Source organism: Amphiprion ocellaris, chromosome 21 (genome assembly GCF_022539595.1).
Source record: "Amphiprion ocellaris isolate individual 3 ecotype Okinawa chromosome 21, ASM2253959v1, whole genome shotgun sequence".
NCBI lineage: Eukaryota > Metazoa > Chordata > Actinopteri > Pomacentridae > Amphiprion > Amphiprion ocellaris.
The window spans coordinates 15,624,686-15,644,196 of record NC_072786.1 but is presented as its reverse complement, the minus strand read 5'-3'; positions in this window follow the sequence as shown (position 1 = coordinate 15,644,196).

Sequence of the window (19,511 nt, the reverse complement as noted above, 5' to 3'; positions counted from 1 at the left end):
TTATCACCTGCTGCTGGAAACGTCACCCAGCCTTACAAAATCTATATATCAGAGCACCTGAGTGTGTGTGTGTGTGTGTGTGTGTGTGTGCGTGTGTGTGTGTGTGTGTGTGTGTGTGTGTGTGTGTGTGAGACATTTTATTCTCTATAGCTCTGTAGTCTTGCATTGTATTTTTTTTAATAATGTGCTCGCTTCAACAAAGTATGAGCTCCACATACTTTCAAGTACTTTCAAGCAGCTGCAAGCTTTTTTATGAAATGTGTTCATCTATTTAAAGTGTGTTTGAGGGTCACCCTGCTCACAAAACTGTGAATCATTTGGTTTCCCCTAAAGAAAGCAAGATTTAGGGCAGATGTGGTCAGTAGTTAGTAATGATGCCACACAATGAAAAAAAAAATCCCCCTTGCTTGATACCTTCTATTGTCAACCCTGATTAAAAATGCTCCTTGCCAAGACACTGTCGTGACAATTAAACATGGTTAATTGGAAATGTTTAAGGCACCATCTTTCAGCTAAAGAGAGTCAAATTGATGTCAGAGCAGCTTTTTGATTCAATAGAAAGGAAAAACAGTTGGTTTTCATAAATGAAAAACTACCAGTAGTTTGTACGTGTAGCAACTCATACAACTCAGGAGCCGATAAAATTCAGTGTATTTGCTCAAGGACAGTTCAGACACCTCTCTGTGAAAATACTTAACTGTCAGGCAGCTGTAAAAATTGTCTTGCATCACAAGTGAAATCTAAACAGCTGCAGTGTCACCCAAACACCAAACTGAGCTTGAGACCTTGAAAATAAACACAGTCTTGCAAGTTCTAGAAAGTGTGGCTATCTCGATGGGTAAAGCTGGAGTATGTGGGATCAGAAACAGCAACAGTAAGCTGCAACTGAAAAAAAAATCCACTTCCTCCCTTCAGAGATCCCTCTATAGCCACTCTTTCGAGGTCCTGCCCACACATATATGTGTGTAGATGTAGCCTTTGCTTTAAGTGTTGGCCTTCACATGCAAGCGCAGCTTTTGGAGCTTTTGGGAAACTCCTCTCTGGGTGAAGAAAATCAGATACTCTGCATTGGGGACATGCAGACAGTGACAACTGAGTTTTTGCTTGTGAGAGACAAGACTGCACTGTTATCTCCTTTGTTATCATAAAGGATATTTGTGTAGTGGTGGACGTAGCCAAAACAATGCCAGCACTGACCTTGTTAACATGGCCTTTTACATGTTTGCGCATAAATGAAAGTGTAGTTACTTCTCCATTATAATGAGGACTGGAGGACTAAGAATTAAATTTGCACATATACAGTCCTTTGACATGTGATATTTAAATATTAATCAAAAATTAATAGTTTCCACTACTAAGACTATCAAGATAAAATGTCATTAGTGACTTGCTGTGACCAAGGGACAGGTGATGAAAATTCGGGGAGTTTTAAGTCAAACTAGGCTGAAGTGCAGGCAGTGTTTACGCAGAGCAGATCGGAGACAAGCATGGAAACAGATTAAAAATACAAGGAATAAAATAGCTATAGTATGTGGAGTCCCAATGTTTTTCTCCAGTATTGTTAAGACCTGTGGGAGTAGCAATACTACAAAAGACATTCTGAATTGTTTGTGCCTCTAGATGTGGTTGTGCTGTTCCTGTCAGAGGTTGCAGGACATTGTATTGCAGTAAAATAAAGAATAAAAAAAGAGCCCACAGTGAAGAAAAATGTGATGAACAAAAAAACAACCTGAAACTGCTTATTTGAATCAACAAAAATATTTTAAAAAGGGTCTTTGAATTCTTTGCCTACTCTAGTGTTAAGGCTAGATTTTTGCATTAAGGTTAAGTTAATGGTTGGATCAACTTATACAGATTGAATTGCTTAAATTGGGAACACGCAATAGAATTAGGTTTACCTAAATTAAGTTAACAAGTAAGTTTAATGCCACTGAATTAGGTTAGATGTAATTATTTGCTTCCTCATAAAATGAACTTGTATGTAAGTTCATTTAAGGAAACTCAATTTCTTAGCCCAAACATAAAATGTAAAACATGATTTTTTCATTAAGCTCACGATACTGTTTATTTTTCGACACTCCTACTTGAGAAAATGGCTGTTGACTTGCAGCAGAAAAAAATTAATGAAACATGTGTTGCAAACTCATTTTATAGCACTTTATCTATGTAAAATAGGATGCGAGTTTAAAAGAACAACATGTATTTTAAAGTTGACGGAATCCACAAATATAAACTGCCATTACGAAAGCACAAAGATAAAGGAGATTTAAACAAAACTTTACTCCAACTGCAGCTCAAATGCATTTTTATAGTGTAGGACAAGACATGGGTTGAGATAAGGTTAAAATAAGAGACTAAGGAATGTTTAATGTGGTGGTTGAGAGTGCTCACAAGAATGGAGGACTAAAATGCATGTGTGTGTGCATTTCTGTGAGTGAGTGAGTGTGTGTGTGTGTGTGTGTGTGTGTGTGTGTGTGTGTGTGTGTGTGTGTGTGTGTGTGTGTGTGTGTGTGTGTGTGTGTGTGTGTGTGTGTGTGTGTTAAACACTCTCAAGTCCCAGGACAACTCATTAAGTGTATAGTCCTCGCGTAGAAGAACAAGGAGAGCAGGACACTGCACTCGGCATGCCAGTCACACTCTGCAACGTGTGTGTGTGTGTGTGTGTGTGTGTGTGTGTGTGTGTGTGTGTGTGTGTGTGTGTGTGTTTGTGTGTAGATATACGCGTCCAAATCATAGTCACAAAAAATAAGATGTTTTTTTTTCATTTTTTTCCTCTCACTCACATTCTTTCATATACCCCACAGTCACACTGACCGCCGCACACACACACACACACACACACACACACACACACACACACACACACACTAAACTTACAAAGCCTGATCCCCACAGCTCAAGAAAACAAGCTTTGGGAGAAGGCACAAATTCAACCAAAAAATGGGAACACCCATTGCTCAGAAAGACACAAACAGACACACACACACACACACACACACACACACACACACACACACACACACACACACACACACACATAGATATATACACACACACACACACACACACACACACACACACACACACACACACACACACACACACACACTAGAACACACTCTCACCCTTAACAGGAAATGGCTTATTGACTGCACAGTATTTAAAGCAGACCTGTGTGTGTCAGAGGCTGTTGTTTTAGTCACTGCACGCTACTATGCACTGTCTCCTTCATGGAATAACTGAGTCTAGACCTCTATTGACATATGCACATATGTTTTAAAAAAACACACACACACATGCAGTTGCTCACACTGATAAATGCTGATGGGCAGAGAAATCTGTAGACTATATTCATTGTGATCACTGATAAGATTTGTGTTATTCGAATGGAAATGAACCATAAGATTATGTTTGGTTACTGTCTTGGGGTAAAACGTGTGTTTCCATGAAATGAATTTGTGGAAGTGATTTGTGAAACGACTGGGGAAGGCGAGGTTTTAATGAGCGCTTGTTTGATTAGGGAATAGAAAACTGCGAGGTCTTTTCTTCATGCTGATTTGTTCTGTTTATAAAGTAAATACTGTCCATGCGCATGCATGTGTGCGCTTTTCCTGTCTTCTGTCCATTCTTTCCTTCTGTACTTTTTATCCTCCTTCCTGTCGTGCACTGTTTGTTTGGTCTAACCTTCATTCTTTATTCAGTGTAGCTAAACACTGGGAAGAAAATGAAATCCTAATAAAACTGATGACAATGATAGAGAGAGGGTAAATGAAGGAGAGGTGGCGAGAATCTTTTGTGCAGCTTCTTCTTCTCCACCAATCTCCCTCTCAGTCAATGAATGAGAGTGGTGGGGGAAAAAACACACAAACAAAAGGAAAATAGGCCTTGTTCCTCCATCTTTCCCAACTCTGCAGCGATCGATAATCAATCCCTAATCTTTTCTCATCTCTCTCACCTTCTCGCTCTCTTGTCCTCTTTTGCTAAATCCTCTCTTTCCTTTCAAACCTCTTTCCGTGTCACCAGCTAAGATATTGAATCTGCTGAAAGGACACACACAAGACCACACAGATGTCACTTTCAGGGAGACATGTGTTTTTATGGTGCTGCCTTGTCCCTAAACTGACCTTAAACACCACAGCTAAGAGCTAAACCTTGACCCAAACCTAATTCTATAACCTAATCTTAACCCTCCAGCAGCCCTGTGGAGGAATGTAGAAGAGTGAGACCTGGCCAAAGCATCCTCACTCCAGTGGTGCGTTCACCTTTGGCAGATTTGGCTAATTCTGGTGATATTATTCTGTTGCTGTAGCTCATTTGAAGAAGTATAATCAATGCAATCTGAACCTTGGTGGCACCAAATAAACTCTCATGCATTTTGAAATATGACCACAGACGTTTAAATGAAACACAAACAGGACATGTGTGCTCAGAACTGCCATGTCTTTGCAGCATATCTTCCTTGTTTTCCACAATGGAGGAATATCTGGCCTTCTTTTGACTCCTTTATACATTTTATAAGCTCTTTATGTGATTTCAGCGAGTAAAAATACAACCATATATGCACAAATCTAATAACAGATTTAACCCAGCATTGCTTTGGAAGTTCAGTAACTTCCATTGTAAAAAGTTCAAAACAGCTGTCCAATCAGCCAATCAGGTTGTGACCTTTCCTAGAACATACAGACACTGTCTGCATGTTCCCTCTGTGTGCTGCAGTACCACTGTTACTGTTTCTATCTATACATTTGTGCCTGCACTAAACAATCAAATTCTATGTTATTGTGTGTTAATTTTACACAGTGGGTGTTTATGGGACTGGGAGACTTGCACCATTGTTGCACTTTTTATCATTGCTATGCAGTGTATGACATGTTCTGAACAAAATTACATTGTTTTATTGACAATGACAATAAGAAATTGAATTGAATTGAAGTCTTTTGTTTTGTGTATATACAACAACAATGCTCACTTTTTTAAAGAAGAACTGTTCTATTTACCTCCCTTCAACCATATCTAGGGCTTTGAAAAAAGACAGGGATATGTCCTTCCTAACCCCAGTGAAAAGTCGGCCCTTCACACACAGATAAGAGATGCACTCACATGTGCACGCAATCATTCTATGGTCTATAATGTCTGTGTAGCGGCAGCTTCGGCTACAGAGTTCCAGTGAGGCAGAAACAGCCTCACACCGTACGATACTGCAGCCTCACATGTACACTCAAAGCCTATATGAGGAGTTTCAAGGTCTGTCGCTCAAATGTAGAAGCAATAAATCCACCTCTCCTTTACTTTCATGTAGCTTCACAGGTGGCTATTGCTTTAGGAAATGTTAATCTTGCCCATATGGACATGATAAAAGGAAGACGAAGAAGAATTGGAGAGATTATCGGTTTAAGAAAAAAGGGAAAAGAAAGAACAAAATGAGAGACAAGACAAGAGGGATTGAGATTGCTCGAGATCAAATAGCTTTTAATCCACCTGCTCTTGCAACCATAAGGACCCCTGCTGGCTTGAGATCAAACCCAGCATCTCTTTCTGTACCTGCTACGGCACCCAGACCTTTTTCTGGTATAAAAAGAGAAAAAAAAAACTACAATTATAAGAGCGAAGAAACATTAAGACTTAAAGAGGTGAAAGAGAGGAAACTGTAGAAACAGCCCACATCATTTGCTGTGTGGTACATCCACAGCTGGGTTTCAGTGTTGACACTGAACATTGAATAAGAACAGCAACTCTGTTAGAGAAAAACTACCTGCTGTTCTGGCATGTGTGTGTGTGTCTGTGTGTGTGTATCTGCTGCAGTGGTTATTAACCGCTCAACACCTGTCTACTTGCTGGCTGTGGCAAATTCACACTCAATTGCTTACCAAAAAAAGCATGAATAAGGAAATAATACTATTTAAACCAGTCTACTTTTACATCCTGCAGTGTATTATCGTGTGTGTGTGTGTGTGTGTGTGTGTGTGTGTGTGTGTGTGTGTGTGTGTGTAAACACTCACCTACAGGCCAGTTTGCAGACTTTTAGAAGACTTAAAGCTGGAGGGCAGGACTTTTACCTATAAATGACCGCCCCTTACATTCAAGCCTATCAGCATGAGGTAAATCTCTCTGTCCTTTGCAATAAACCAGCATTGAATCTGGGTTCTGAGGCGACATTTCTGCACTGGTGCACCAGTTTATGTCAACCAACAGCAAATGATTTACTAGAGCTCAAAAGATTGGAAGAGAGTATGGTGGCGGAAAATCAACAAAACATCTCAGAAATGTTTCTGACACTAAAGATAAAAGAGAAACTCGGTGTTCAGAGAAAGGATAACAGCCTAAAAAAGAAAATGACTGAGGGGGGAGGACAATCATGACCTACCATAGGTGTTTTCCTTGTTGGGGGTGCTGAAAGAAAAGAAGGGAATGATGACAGTCATGGAATTGACCTGACTACATTTGAACAGGTTGGTATTTGTAACGTATTTAAAGCTGTCACTGTAGCTACAGCCATACATCAACCACAACAGTAAACCCGCCTGTCTAATATTGTCTAGGTCCCCCTCATGACGCCAAAACAGCTCTGACTTGTTGGGCCATGGACACAAAACCTTTGGGGATGTCCTTTAGTTTCTGGGACCAGGATGTTGGCAGTGGATCCTTTAGGTCTTGTGGATGTTGCAGCGCATCTGCAGATGCTCAATCAGACTGAATCTGACTTTAGCGAACCAAGTCAATGCTTGTAACAGTCGCATTCATGTGGATGTTGCCAGCCCAAGGTTTCATGACAGAACATAGTACTGTAACAATAATCAGTGTCATTCACTTCAACTGTGGCCGGTTGAATGTTGTGGCTGATAGTTTATGCCACAAGCACAGTATTTATGTAGATACTCTCACTGCTGGAATAGAGAAGTTCTGCACCTCAGGTTTGAAGAAAACACCAAACTGCAGTCACAAGTCACAAATCACTGAAGACATTGCAAAAGTATAGAGAGAAATCCAACAAATCTAAACCATTCCTTTTAAGCAAGCTCTTTGGCAACAGTGGGAATGAAAACTCCCCTTTAACAGGCAAAAACCTCCAGCAAAACCAGACTGTGGGAGGGCGGCCATCTGCCTCATCAGTTTGGATAAAAGGGGCAGAAAAATATAGCAGAGAGAAAACAGACAACACGTAAGAACAATAAACACTTGGGATGGCAATAACTGCAGATCAGAAACATGCAACTCTACGACTAGAGATACCTGCAGAGTAGACAAACTACAGCAGAGAGAAGAGTTAGTGACATGCAGCTGTGGTATATAAATGTATGGGCAGAGAGGAGAGGAAAGAAGAGGAGAAGTGCTCAGCTCACCACATGAAGTTCCCCAGCAGCCTGGGCCTATAGCAGCATAACTAAGGGATTGTTCAGGGTTACCAGAGCCAGCTTGAACTGTAAACTTTGTCAAAGAAGAAAGTTTTAAGCCTAATCTTAAAAGTAAAGAGGATGTCTCCCTCCCAAACTCAAACTAGGAGCTGGTTCCACAGGAGAGGAGTCTGATAACAAGAGACTCTGCCTCTCATTCTGCTTTTGGAAATTGTAGGAACTACAAGTGAACCCGCAGTCTGACAGTGAAGGGCTCTGTTTGGATAATATGGTACAATAATGTCTTCAGCACATGATGGAGCTTGGTCATTAAGGGTTGTGCATGTTAGTGAAATGATTCTAAATTCAATTCTGGATTTTACAGGGAGCCAATGAAGAAATACTAATTTGAAATCTCTCTTCCTGGTTTCTGTCAGTGCTCTTGCTGCAGCATTTTGGATCAACTGGAGTTTTTTTTTTTTTTTTTTTTTTTTTTTAAGAAGTTTCAAAAGCATGAACTAGTCTTTCAGCATCAGTATGAGACAGGATGTTCCTGATTTTGACTACATTGCACAGATGAAAGAAGGCCTTACTAGAGACTTGCTTTATGTGTGAGTTAAAGGACGCATCCTGGTTAAAAATAACAGCAAGGTTCCTTACAATAGAACTGGAGGCCAAGTCAATGCCATTCACAGTAACTATCTGGTTAGATAGTATGTTTAGAGCCAAATACAATGAATTTGACATTGTCTGAATTCAGAAGAAGAAAATTAAAGGTTATACAGGCATTTAAATCCTTAAGGCACGCTTGGAGTTTGAGTAACTGATTTGTTTCATAGATACATATAGCTGGGTGTCATCTTCATAGCAGGGAAAGTTTGTGCAGTATTTCCCAACAATGGATGAAAAGTGTCAGTCCTACCTCAGAACCCAGTGAAACTTCAGAAATAACTTTGAGGTATGTTAAAGAATCATCTTTGACATTGGAATTTGATAAATATGATTTAAACCAGCCTAGTACAGATCCTGATATTCCAATAAAATGTTTCAATATGTATAATAAAATGTTGCCATCAGTTGTGTCAAATGCAGCACTTAGATGCAACAGGACTCAAATAGAGGCAAATCCACTGTCTGGGGCTATAAGATGATCACTGGTGACTTTCAGCAGTGCTGCTCTGTGCTTTGATATACTGTAACTCTGATATGAAAGTCCTCAAACAAACTATATCTGTGCACATGATCACATCAGTGATATGCAACAGGTTCTTTTTTAAAAAGAATATACAGATAAAAGGTCATTTTATTTACTTTTTCAGGTCTATAATTGACTAAAGCACCTGGTTTAGAGTAGATTTTTTGATTATAGGTTTAATACATTGGCTTTAGAAGCCTGTGGCACATAGGTTGTTAAAAAAAAGAGAAGTTGATTAAATCTAATAAGAGAAAATAATTAACTCAACTTTTCAACTATATTGTTAAATCATAATAAATAATAATATGATAAATGTTCACAGAAAGATCGGCGTCAAATCTGCATCAAAAATGTGCTCTATTCACAAATAAAACTCCACAAGAAAGATACTGAATCATTAAATTATTTCATGTTAACCAAAATTAGCTACTAAAATCAGTTCATCAACTGTCAGTATTTTACTATTCAGTGTAAATTCATCCTGAATTACCGCAGATAAACCCCAAAATCACGGTCTCAGTGTAAAGTAGTGCACATTATGCATGTCGGTATCATTACTGCTAGATGAGTGTGGGATAAAATTTCATACATGGAAATATATGACAGTGTTGTTTAATGATAAAACGCACTGTTTTCCTAAAATTCTACACAGTACAATATAAAGTTAAGCTGTGCTTTTTGTTTGTTTTGCTCTTTATAGTTGTGTATTCAGAGAAATAAAGTTTCCGTAATTGTCAGTGACAGTAAAGGCTGCTATCTCTTATACAGCCTCTTCTGTAAACAATGACACCATCACTACTGTTATGAAGTCTGACATTCCCCATCTGGTTTTGTGTCTGGTGCTATGGGAAAGCATATAAATGTAAATCAGAAAAACAGAGCAAGATCCATAATATTTTTATCCACTTTTAGCTCATCGCCTCAAGCTGAGGTAGTTTCACTCTTGCTTTTCCAGTGCCGTATGATATTTCCAGCTCGCGTCTTCAAACAGTGGTGCATTAACCAGCAGAGGAACCATATTTGCATTTCTTTAAATTACAAAAGGGCTGCATGTGTGTTTTTTCTCTGTGGGAAACACAAAACTGTATTGCAGCCTGGTGTGATCACAGTCTCTGCGGGATCAGGCCGTAATGGACGGAAATCACGCGGAAGCGGGTGGTTGTAGGATTGGAGGAGGAAAAAAAAATCAGTCCCTCTCATAGCTCTGAAGAAATCAGTCCCTCAAATACTTCTGAAACAATGACTAAAACATTAAAAAGACAACTTGAGACTGAAAATGTGTTTGCACCTGCTCCTCCATCTCACTCTTAAAGACAGACACGCTGTGATAGACTGACAGCACATTTTCAATTCCACCTCCATATGTGGTATGAAGGATGAGGAGGGCCAGCAGGAGTCGTCACCAACTCCGTTTGGTCCTTTTTGGCTTTGTTCCACATCTCCACTTGTTTTAAATTCCAAAAACTCAGCACTTATCATTCAAATCTTTTATTCATTGGTCTGATTGTGAAACACGTAGGTGGTTTGAAGTGCTTACGGTCACTTCCCAAACAGCATTTAGCGATTACAGAGCTGTGAGACCGAGTGGCTGCTTTCAGTCTGGCGGTATGGTTATTCAGTGATTCTGTTTTTTCTGTATTATTTTCTTTCACTCTTACTCTACACATACACAGATCTAGTAAAAGAACACTTTCTCACATATGATCCCTCTTTATTGTATAAAATGCATTCCTTATGACTCAAGGCTATTTCAAAAGCTCTTGTGATGACAAAATTTCACATTTTCACTTCTTTGTCACAAACTCAGACACGTACGTGTATGTGATGGCTTTGCAAGGACGCAGTGTTTGTCTCTGAAGTAATGTTCAAGACTCGACAAACCCCATCGTCATATTTCCAATTCAAAAAGGCACTCATTTCATCATTCACACTGTGACACTACAGACCATTAATGTGCGACGTGCTGCATTCAGACAGTGCAGTGTGGAGAAAAAACAGTGAATCAACATTTTTTTAAAAACCCATCCAAGCACTAACTGCCTTAATAAGTGGTTTACATGCATACAAAATTACCTATTTGTGTCATTATTACCATAAAATCAACATTACTGTATATGGATGTGTGAATTATTAATGTATTTAATGTAAATTTGAGCATGAAATTTAGGTTTTTCAAGAACAAGGATGGATCGTGTAGAAATCCTCGTACGTTTAAAGCCTCGTTTTGGTTATCAGGCCATCCCACATTGGATCTAAATATTGCTAGACTTTGCAGGAGGTTATTGCAAACATAATATTTTAGCATGCATCCATATCTATACAGCACAAGAGGCTAATCCTCCACAAATGAAATAATTAGATTGATGAAAACAGCTGAGTGCCTTGGGCAGTGTACCGATGCTGGTAAAAGTTGGGGTTGGGGAGGCTGAGGGGGTAATTTAAGTAGACTACCCAAGAAAAAAAAGTTAATGCAGGGACTCACTCTCTGAACATATTAAATTGAGAGAATAACAATGAATGATTAATGGGTTTCATTAAAACTCCACACTACAATAATTTTCCCTCAGAGGAGAAGATGTTTATTACCCCAAAGCACATGCCATTAGTATAAGTTTATGGTATCTTAAACAGCCAAATTCATTTGGTGATGCAGAACACGAATAATAAGGAGCTGCATGTGTGCTGCTGCTGATGTTACAGATGTACTGGTGTTTCTCTTAATAGAAGACGAAGCTGTTATCCTCAGTGTCCTCTGTGATAACTTAACCCATACGCTTAACCCCCAAGTGCTACAAATGCTGTGCTATCCAGTGTATATCCTATAGTAATGGAACCTTTCGCCTCTGGCTCTAAGAAACATTTTAGGTCATAAAATGATGGTCAGCTCTTTGTGTGTGTGTGTGTGTGTGTGTGTGTGTGTGTGTGTGTGTGTGTGTGTGTGTGTGTGTGTGTGTGTGTGTGTGTGTGTGTGTGAAACAACAATTCCAATTCAATCGCAAAGTGCTGAGCTGACGAAAGCTGAGAAACATCCCTTCGCGTTTATGAATCTGGTTCTATTACCTTCACCGCCACTTAAACACAATGAGCTCCATCCATTGATAAGACACTGTCCATCAGCCCCTTGGGGTTGTTCCAGCACAACCAAACACACACACACACACACACACACACACACACACACACACACACACACACACACACACACACACACACACACACACACACACACACACAATCGCACCTCCGGGGTTAAACTCAGCAAGATAAACCGAAGTCTGTCAAACAAAGCGTTAACACAGCACCACGTCTGCCCCGTTCCAAATCGATAATGACCCCGGGGCGAGTGCTGCGGCCATATTTAAGAGAAACATCGCAACACCAGCAGCAATAATAACCGTGTTAATGAGCTCCAGGGAAAGGTCAAAGCTAAACAAAAGAATTCCTGCTTATAAATATTTAAGTGTGATTAACATTAGCAGTCCTAATTAAGCCATCAGTCTTGGTCCATGAAAGGGCCTTTGATTAGTCGACACTCGAACGCGCCTCACTCCACTGAAGAGCAAATGCAGGGCCTGATGGGAAAGCTGTTGAGGAAAGGGTGTGTGTGGTGGGCTTGGGCAAAAGAGGGTGTTTTGTTTATTATTTTACATTTTCATTTTTACTAATGGAGGACTAAATATAGATCACAGAGTAAACTGAAATTATGAAATTGACGTGCTTTTAATCAAAACAATACATCTCTTCTTCCAAAATATGTCAACATTGAGGAGATCCTTTGACACGGTGCTGCTTCTGCACCATTTCATAATGAAATCGTAAGTGGTTACAAAAAACCATGTAAAATAGGTTTATTGCACAATGTCACATGCACTGGAGAGAGCGATTACTTGCACCTGTCACATGTTCTTAACTGCACTGCACTTTGTTTATGCATAAAAGCAACAGTCCTGGAACATTTTGATTGCACCGCATACAATTTGCTGATGGTACTAAACATTATGAACAAAAAAAAAATTAGGAAAATTAGGTTGTACTCTTAAAATTGATGGAAGATTAGATTTACTAGGATAGAAATCACTGCTATGACACAATTGCCTAAAATGTGACCTGAAAAGTAATAAGCAGATAGACAATTTTCAAATTAAGTCATGTTTCATTTTCTGCATGGATGTAAACACTCTGGAGAGTGCAAAATAGAGTGAGCATCAAAATAAGTCCATCTAAGCTAAAGTGATGGCAAAGAATTTCAAAACAGGCATATTTTTAAGATGAGGAATTTGTTCTTAACTGTAATTCCAAACTAGCTAGCATTAAATATCGCATTTGATAGAGGAAACAGTATTTGAGTCTTGTGTAAAATCACATAAATTCTAGTTTGTTCAATGGTTTGTGTATAAGAAACCACAGACAGCCTCATATACCACACAGTTACAGTGCTTGAAGTTCCACCAGGATGCTGTTTATAGAAATAAAGTGGATTCACATGACAATTGTAGCTCAGACCCAACATTTACAGCATATATTCCTATCACAAAGCTGCTATAATGGTGCTTCAGATGGTTCTGATCTGTTGCATCTCCTGGAGACAGCAATATTGAGAATGTATGGCTTCACTACTAATGGCTGCACACACATGCACATGCACAAACGCACAAATCAATCAATACAGCTCCTATAAGCTCAATGCTAAATTGCAATACCACCCAGCAGAACTAAATGTAGACTGTGTGTTAGTGTCGCCCCCCTCAGTTTGTGTTATGTGTGTGTGTATTTGTGATGATGACTCCACAACGCCACGCATCCCAATATGACCTAATCACAGACATCAAATGGATATAATCATGTTAGAGTGTGTGTCTGTGTTGGGAATGCCTCGAGGCGCTTTACACAACTGGGACAATGAAGCATAAAACACAAAGCGCGCTTCAGAGTGTGTGTGTGTGTGTGTGTTTTAATGTGCAATATCTCTATTTGCCCTCCAGCCTTTCGCTTACAATATGAGGGTGTGCATGTCTAAGAGCTATAGTCGTATTGTAAATAAATAACAATGTGTGTCCCTGCAGTCACCCTGTGTGTGCTTGCATTTGTGTGACCAAGTGTGTGCGTTTCACCTCGACCGCATGTGTTTATGTGCCGAAGCATCTCACATGACAATAAAAGGGCAACAACAAAGTGCATTTCAGCCTGTGCATGTGTAGCTCTCATCAGCAAGGACAATGTGAGCACGCTTTATACAAATGGGCCCCGGTCACCCAAGTGAATTGTGGACAAAATTAATGCTTCGGGCTCCAGCTGCACACAACATCGCAGGCAAGCAAGCCGCAGCACAACTTGTAAGTGTAAAGTAATTTAAATCCTCTTCTGAGGGGTGAGGAAACATTTTTTACAGTTGTGGGGATTAGTCTAAACTGGCTTCTTGCGGGTCACGGATGGATTGGCTTATGCGGGACCATGTAACAGGTTTAGTAACCACTGGCTTATGGCATTCTCTAACATGTAGGGAGCATCTAACTGTCATATGTGGGGAACTTATTGCTTCTGGACATCTTGGTTGGGCCTTTCTTCCATTCAGCTTGTATCAGTTGATGGATTCATGGTAACAATGGACTGTAAAATGATCATTACTACGATGTATACGCAGTTATATGACAATATGAAACATAAAGTGACGCATTTCAACTAAGGGCTGTACTGTGACGCAAGTCCGGGATAACCAGGGTTTCTCTGTGTGGGTATAAAGTAAAGCCCTGGTCAGAGATACCAGGAATCACAAAGGTGGTGATCAACTTTCTTTGTTAACTGGTTTTCTGCTTCAGACTCTGTAAGCGTTCACATAAAACAGGGTGAATAGAACAGAATATATACTCTATTGATTCTTAATAGGAAATTAATTTGTAACAGCAGCATGTTAGCACAGACAACAGAGAACAAAGAAGGAGGAGTGAGGTGAGGTGGGACTGAGCTGATGGAGGTCCCAGAGCTGGTAGGGGAAGGATGAAGGTCAAAGTTTGGGTTGGAGGAGGAGGGTGGGAGGAGATGGTCGATCTGGTCTCTCCAGTCTCAGCGTGTGCAGTAGGAGGAATGTAAACAACAATGGTGACAATCACAGTGAACTCCCGTGGCAGATCGTATGATCTCAGATTAACCGCTAACAGCTCAATGTCCCTGCTACAGAACTGTTCTGATGGTAACGTGTGCAGGGTTACACCATCTGTCATTCACAAGCAGAGCAAGTCCTCCATATCTCTTCTTACTGCATCTATGGCATCCCAGGCCACTCGTATAGTCCGGAAGCCTCTGACTCTGGTGTTATTCTCGGTAATACAGTCTTTCAGCCATGTTTCCATGTAAGACATGAGGATGCTTTCCCAGTAGAGTCTTTGGCTTCTAACGAGTGTCTCAGGCTCCTCCATCTTATTACCCATAGAGCGAACATTTCCTATGATAACAGATGGAAGAGTCGGTCTATAAGCCTCTCTCCAAACTATCTCTCCCTTCCTCCTGCTCCTTTTTACTCAAGCTCATCTACCTCTACATCTCTGCCGTAGAAATTCTTCTGGAATGTCATGTCTCATCCTGGCACTTTTGGAGAGCTCAGTGAGATCAGAGGCTGCTGTTGGGAGTAAACATTAACCAAATGGCTCCGTTGCTCTGCAGGTAGAACTCCACTGAGCAACGGTAGCAATGCTCTTTTCCACTCCATTTCCTCTTCTCACTCCTCCAAGATAATCAAAAAAGTAGAATAAGAAAAGACTTAAATCGCCGACTATAAAAAAAAGTGGCATCAAAAAAAAAAAAAAAAAACCCACACACACTAAACTGAAAAACACAGACTAAAAAGCTGCTGTAACAGGCTGACACAACACCAGCACCCTCTTGGTTTTTTTCTAACTTGAAAAAAAGAAAAAAAACACATCATGTGACTCTTCAGCACAAAATGAAACGATCATGTGTCTCCTACTTCAGTCAACAGGTTGTTGTAATAAAGAATTTAGAAAATTATACTGATATGTAGCAGCAACTTCATACATTTAAACACATTGTATTACATACACACTACTGTTCAGAAGTTTGGGGTCACTTAGAAATGTCCTTATTTTTTGAAAGAAAATCAATTTTATTTAATCAGAAATCCAGGCTAGACATTTTTAATGTGGTAAATGAGTATTCTAGCTGGAAACGGCTGATTTTTCAAAAAAATTTGAAAGCTATTTTTTGGGCATTTTTGCCTTTATTAGATAGGACAGTGAGAGAGACAGGAAACGTGGGTAGATGTGCAGGGGAACGACATGCAGTAAAATAGCCATAAGCTGGATTTGAACCCAGGACTATAGCCCCTGTTCATGGGTCGCCTGACCAGCCAGGTGAGCTATCTGGGTGCCCAAAATGACTGATCTTTAATGGAATATCTCCATAGGGGTACAGAGGTCCAGTTCCAGCAACCATCACTCCTGTGTCCTAATGCTACACTGTGTTAGGTAATCTTGTTGAAAGGCTAATTAATAATGGTTTCTTTCTTGTCCATTTATTGGTGTCCCTCTCACCTACAGATTTTTAAAGGGCGTCACCTGCAAAGAAATGATAACAAACATTTGAGGTTTTCTCTCCCAAAATGGGAGCTATGCCCCTTGTTTCTGTGTGATTAGGAGAACTTTGTGAAGTACCCTTGTGTCCTTTCAGTGTTTCTAGCTGTAGTAGGTTATTGTAAATGCAAATTTGGGGTCATTTGATCTGATATGCAACATACTTCCAATTATTGTTAATTTTTAAAACAGATTCCCGTTAAAATAAGTATACTTTTAAAATGTGCTACTCTCTCTGATTGGTTACATGTCACGAGTAACAACCAATCAACACTGAAGGATTAATATTGAAAAGCTTCTTTTAATTAAACTTGTGTTGAAAACATGAAGAAATTTGTGACAAAAAGGTTTTTGTTTTTACTGCTAATGTTTAATGGTTCCAAATACTGATTATTGTCTCCTTGATTACTAATAATCAATACTAGTCTGGAAAAAGACACATCAGTCGACCCTTACTACAAATCAGTGAACAGGACTATAAAGGTTTACTGTTCTTTGAATGGGGTGATATGAAAATCCTACCGAGAAGCTATTCAGAAATGAAAAAACCCAACTAGTACCACTCTGTTACTAGTTAGAGTCTGTAAATATCTCAAAATACAAGGCATATTGCTATTTATTGCAAAACCTCTGTACATGTACAACACCATAATGCACTAAAGTGGTGTAGTAGTGTTGTATCACTGTAGCAACCACAGTTCTGTGCTTTCGGAAACAAGAAATACCAAATAAAGTTTCTAAATTATGACAAAAAAAATAAATTAGCATCAGGACCAGAGTATCAGAACATGAATCCGAGCTGAAAAAGCACCGGAGAAAAGCAAATGCAAAAATTTCCCTTTGTAACAGACTGAAGTGTCAAACAGAGGCACACAGTTATCTCTGTCAGCAGCTGAGTTTTTCCCTCATTACCAAACTTCTGCCTTCCCACGAGCCAGTTTTGTGCTGTGCAAGTTACAAAAAAAAGTTCCAATATGGTGAGCATTGTCACTCAGAAGAAAACAGACACACTTTAAACCTACAATCTGTTGCTGTCCTCATAGTGAAAGTGCAGAGATTTATCTTTGTCAAGCAATTCCTCCTGATGTAATTATCTTGGACTAACCTGCTAGCATTACCATTAATTACTGAATATTTATGATGCAAGCCGTGACCTGAAAAAACGAACATGAAGTTAAAGCACCACCTCCATGCCCCAGCCACAAATAAACATAAAACCTGTTGCATGTGCGTTGAAATTAACCGCACCCCTGTAGGGTTTCTGATGTATGCTAATGATATACACGAGGTAAGAAACTGTCAGCTCTCCAAAGTGGACTTCTATATTAACAAGCAGTTTGATTGCTTTAAGTTTGTGAGTGTGTGTGGATGTATGTGTGTGTCCGTGAGTGTGGATGGTCTTCAAGGTCATCCTCATCCCCTGGCGGTCTCACCGTCTCTTCAGCACAGCAGCTCAGGGTCTCATTACCGCTCACTTTATCTCTGGAGGGAAACTGAGAGTCAAAGCTAAGCTCTCACTCACTGCCTCCGTCTCTTCCCTTCACGCAGCCACACACAGCTACCCATCGCACCTCCACCATCACTTATTCAACAGATACTTCTTTATCTCCCCAGCTTTTTCCCCACACCACGACAGCAAGCCTCTGATTTATACATAATTAAAGGCTCCTTCAAGTGACATAATGTGTTTGTTGTCCTCATAACAGAACTGTTTGCAATTAAAAGAAAAAAAAGGCTGCTGCAGAGTCAAACTAACCTCTGGCAAGAACTTACATATGTAATTTGCGAAGCATTTTTCATGGAAACATGATGTTCATACTTATGCTGTTAGTGGAAAATACATTGTTTACTCAAAAGGGAGAGCGAGATTTTCTTTTTGTTACGTTTCTGAATCGGATTTCCTCAAATTGGCAGCACCAGCTTAACAAAGCTTTACAGGTGCTGGTATGTAGATGGCTAGTTACAGCTCAGAATTCATTTAATTTTTTTATTTGATCTTTATTTAACCAGGATTAAATGCTCAATGAGATTTTTTTACTCACTGCAGGCTCGTTTTTCACTGCAATGTGAAGCACTACACCTCAACGAAAACAACACAACCATGACTAGAAGTAGAGAGAACACAAGAAAGTAATGCAGTATGGCAGTTATAATGCAATAAATTATGAAAACACACACACACACACACACACACACACACACACACACACACACACACACACACACACACACACACACACACACACACACACACACAAACTAAACTGAAGTTCTGCTTGTTTTGTGAAAATTGAAAAAAATGTGTTTTAATGTCCAAAGGTCAATACTATATTTTTTACTATTTACATTCTAAATTTGTTTCAACCCTTATCCCCTTTCTGCGCTATGTAAACAAGACCTGCAGTTCAGTCAAAAATCTGTGATTTTTTGTCATTATTGGCTGTAGCTATGTCACTAATGCTTCTCAGTTGTACCAATCAGCGCAGAAATTTTAGTTTTTTTTTTTTTTTTACAAAATCTGGAAACTGCAGCTGGTGTAGAATAGAGTAATTTCTAAGTGGATGTTTTTTCCAGTGGCACAGCACATCACAGATGAGTGATTTAATAACTGTTGGATAGTTGAAAATCAGATGCTTCTTTCAGTTTTTACAGTTTCTGGGTGATGATTGTTATCATTTGGGCACTTTTAAAAAAGATAAGCTGCCTTTCGAACCCATCGGCAGACATTGTTGGTTTAGAGGGTTTAGAATCTCTTTTATAGTAGCATTCTTGCTAAGGCAGCAAGGTTAAATTCACAGGTTAAAGACATAAAACTATTAGAGATTAAGAGTGAATAACCACATCATTTAATCGCAGAAATACGTGTCACAAGTCATCACCGACGATGACCCATCAGAGCCAGTGTGAGCCGGTCCTCGCATGTCAGAACCCCATTGTGTTTGTATCCAAGTCGTGGAGTAGTTGCTTGGAATTCATTTAGTGAGATCAGCTCTTTAAGATTCAGGCAATGTTGTAACAGATGCCAAGCGAAGGAGACACTCTACTTAAACTCCCTTTTCCTCAATTTGGTTCAAGCTCTGGGAAGAGATAGCAGGAATGAGTCCTGGGAGGGAAGACAAGAGCTTACCGTACTTTTGGGGGGGGGGACATAGATGTGTAGATTGGAGGAAACACAACAGGAATAGCTTCATAAGCAGGAACATGCCAATGTACATCTAACTGGAGTGCACTGATGAGAACAAGATACAGGATTTATAGCACACCTCAGTGCATACGTATGGCATCACCATAATCCAGAACAGGCATAAAGGTGGTAACAAAAAGCCACTTTTTGGCCTTAAAACACAAGCAAGATTTAGCATTTTTCCCAGAATGTGAACCACCAGCTTTAAGGTTTCCTTG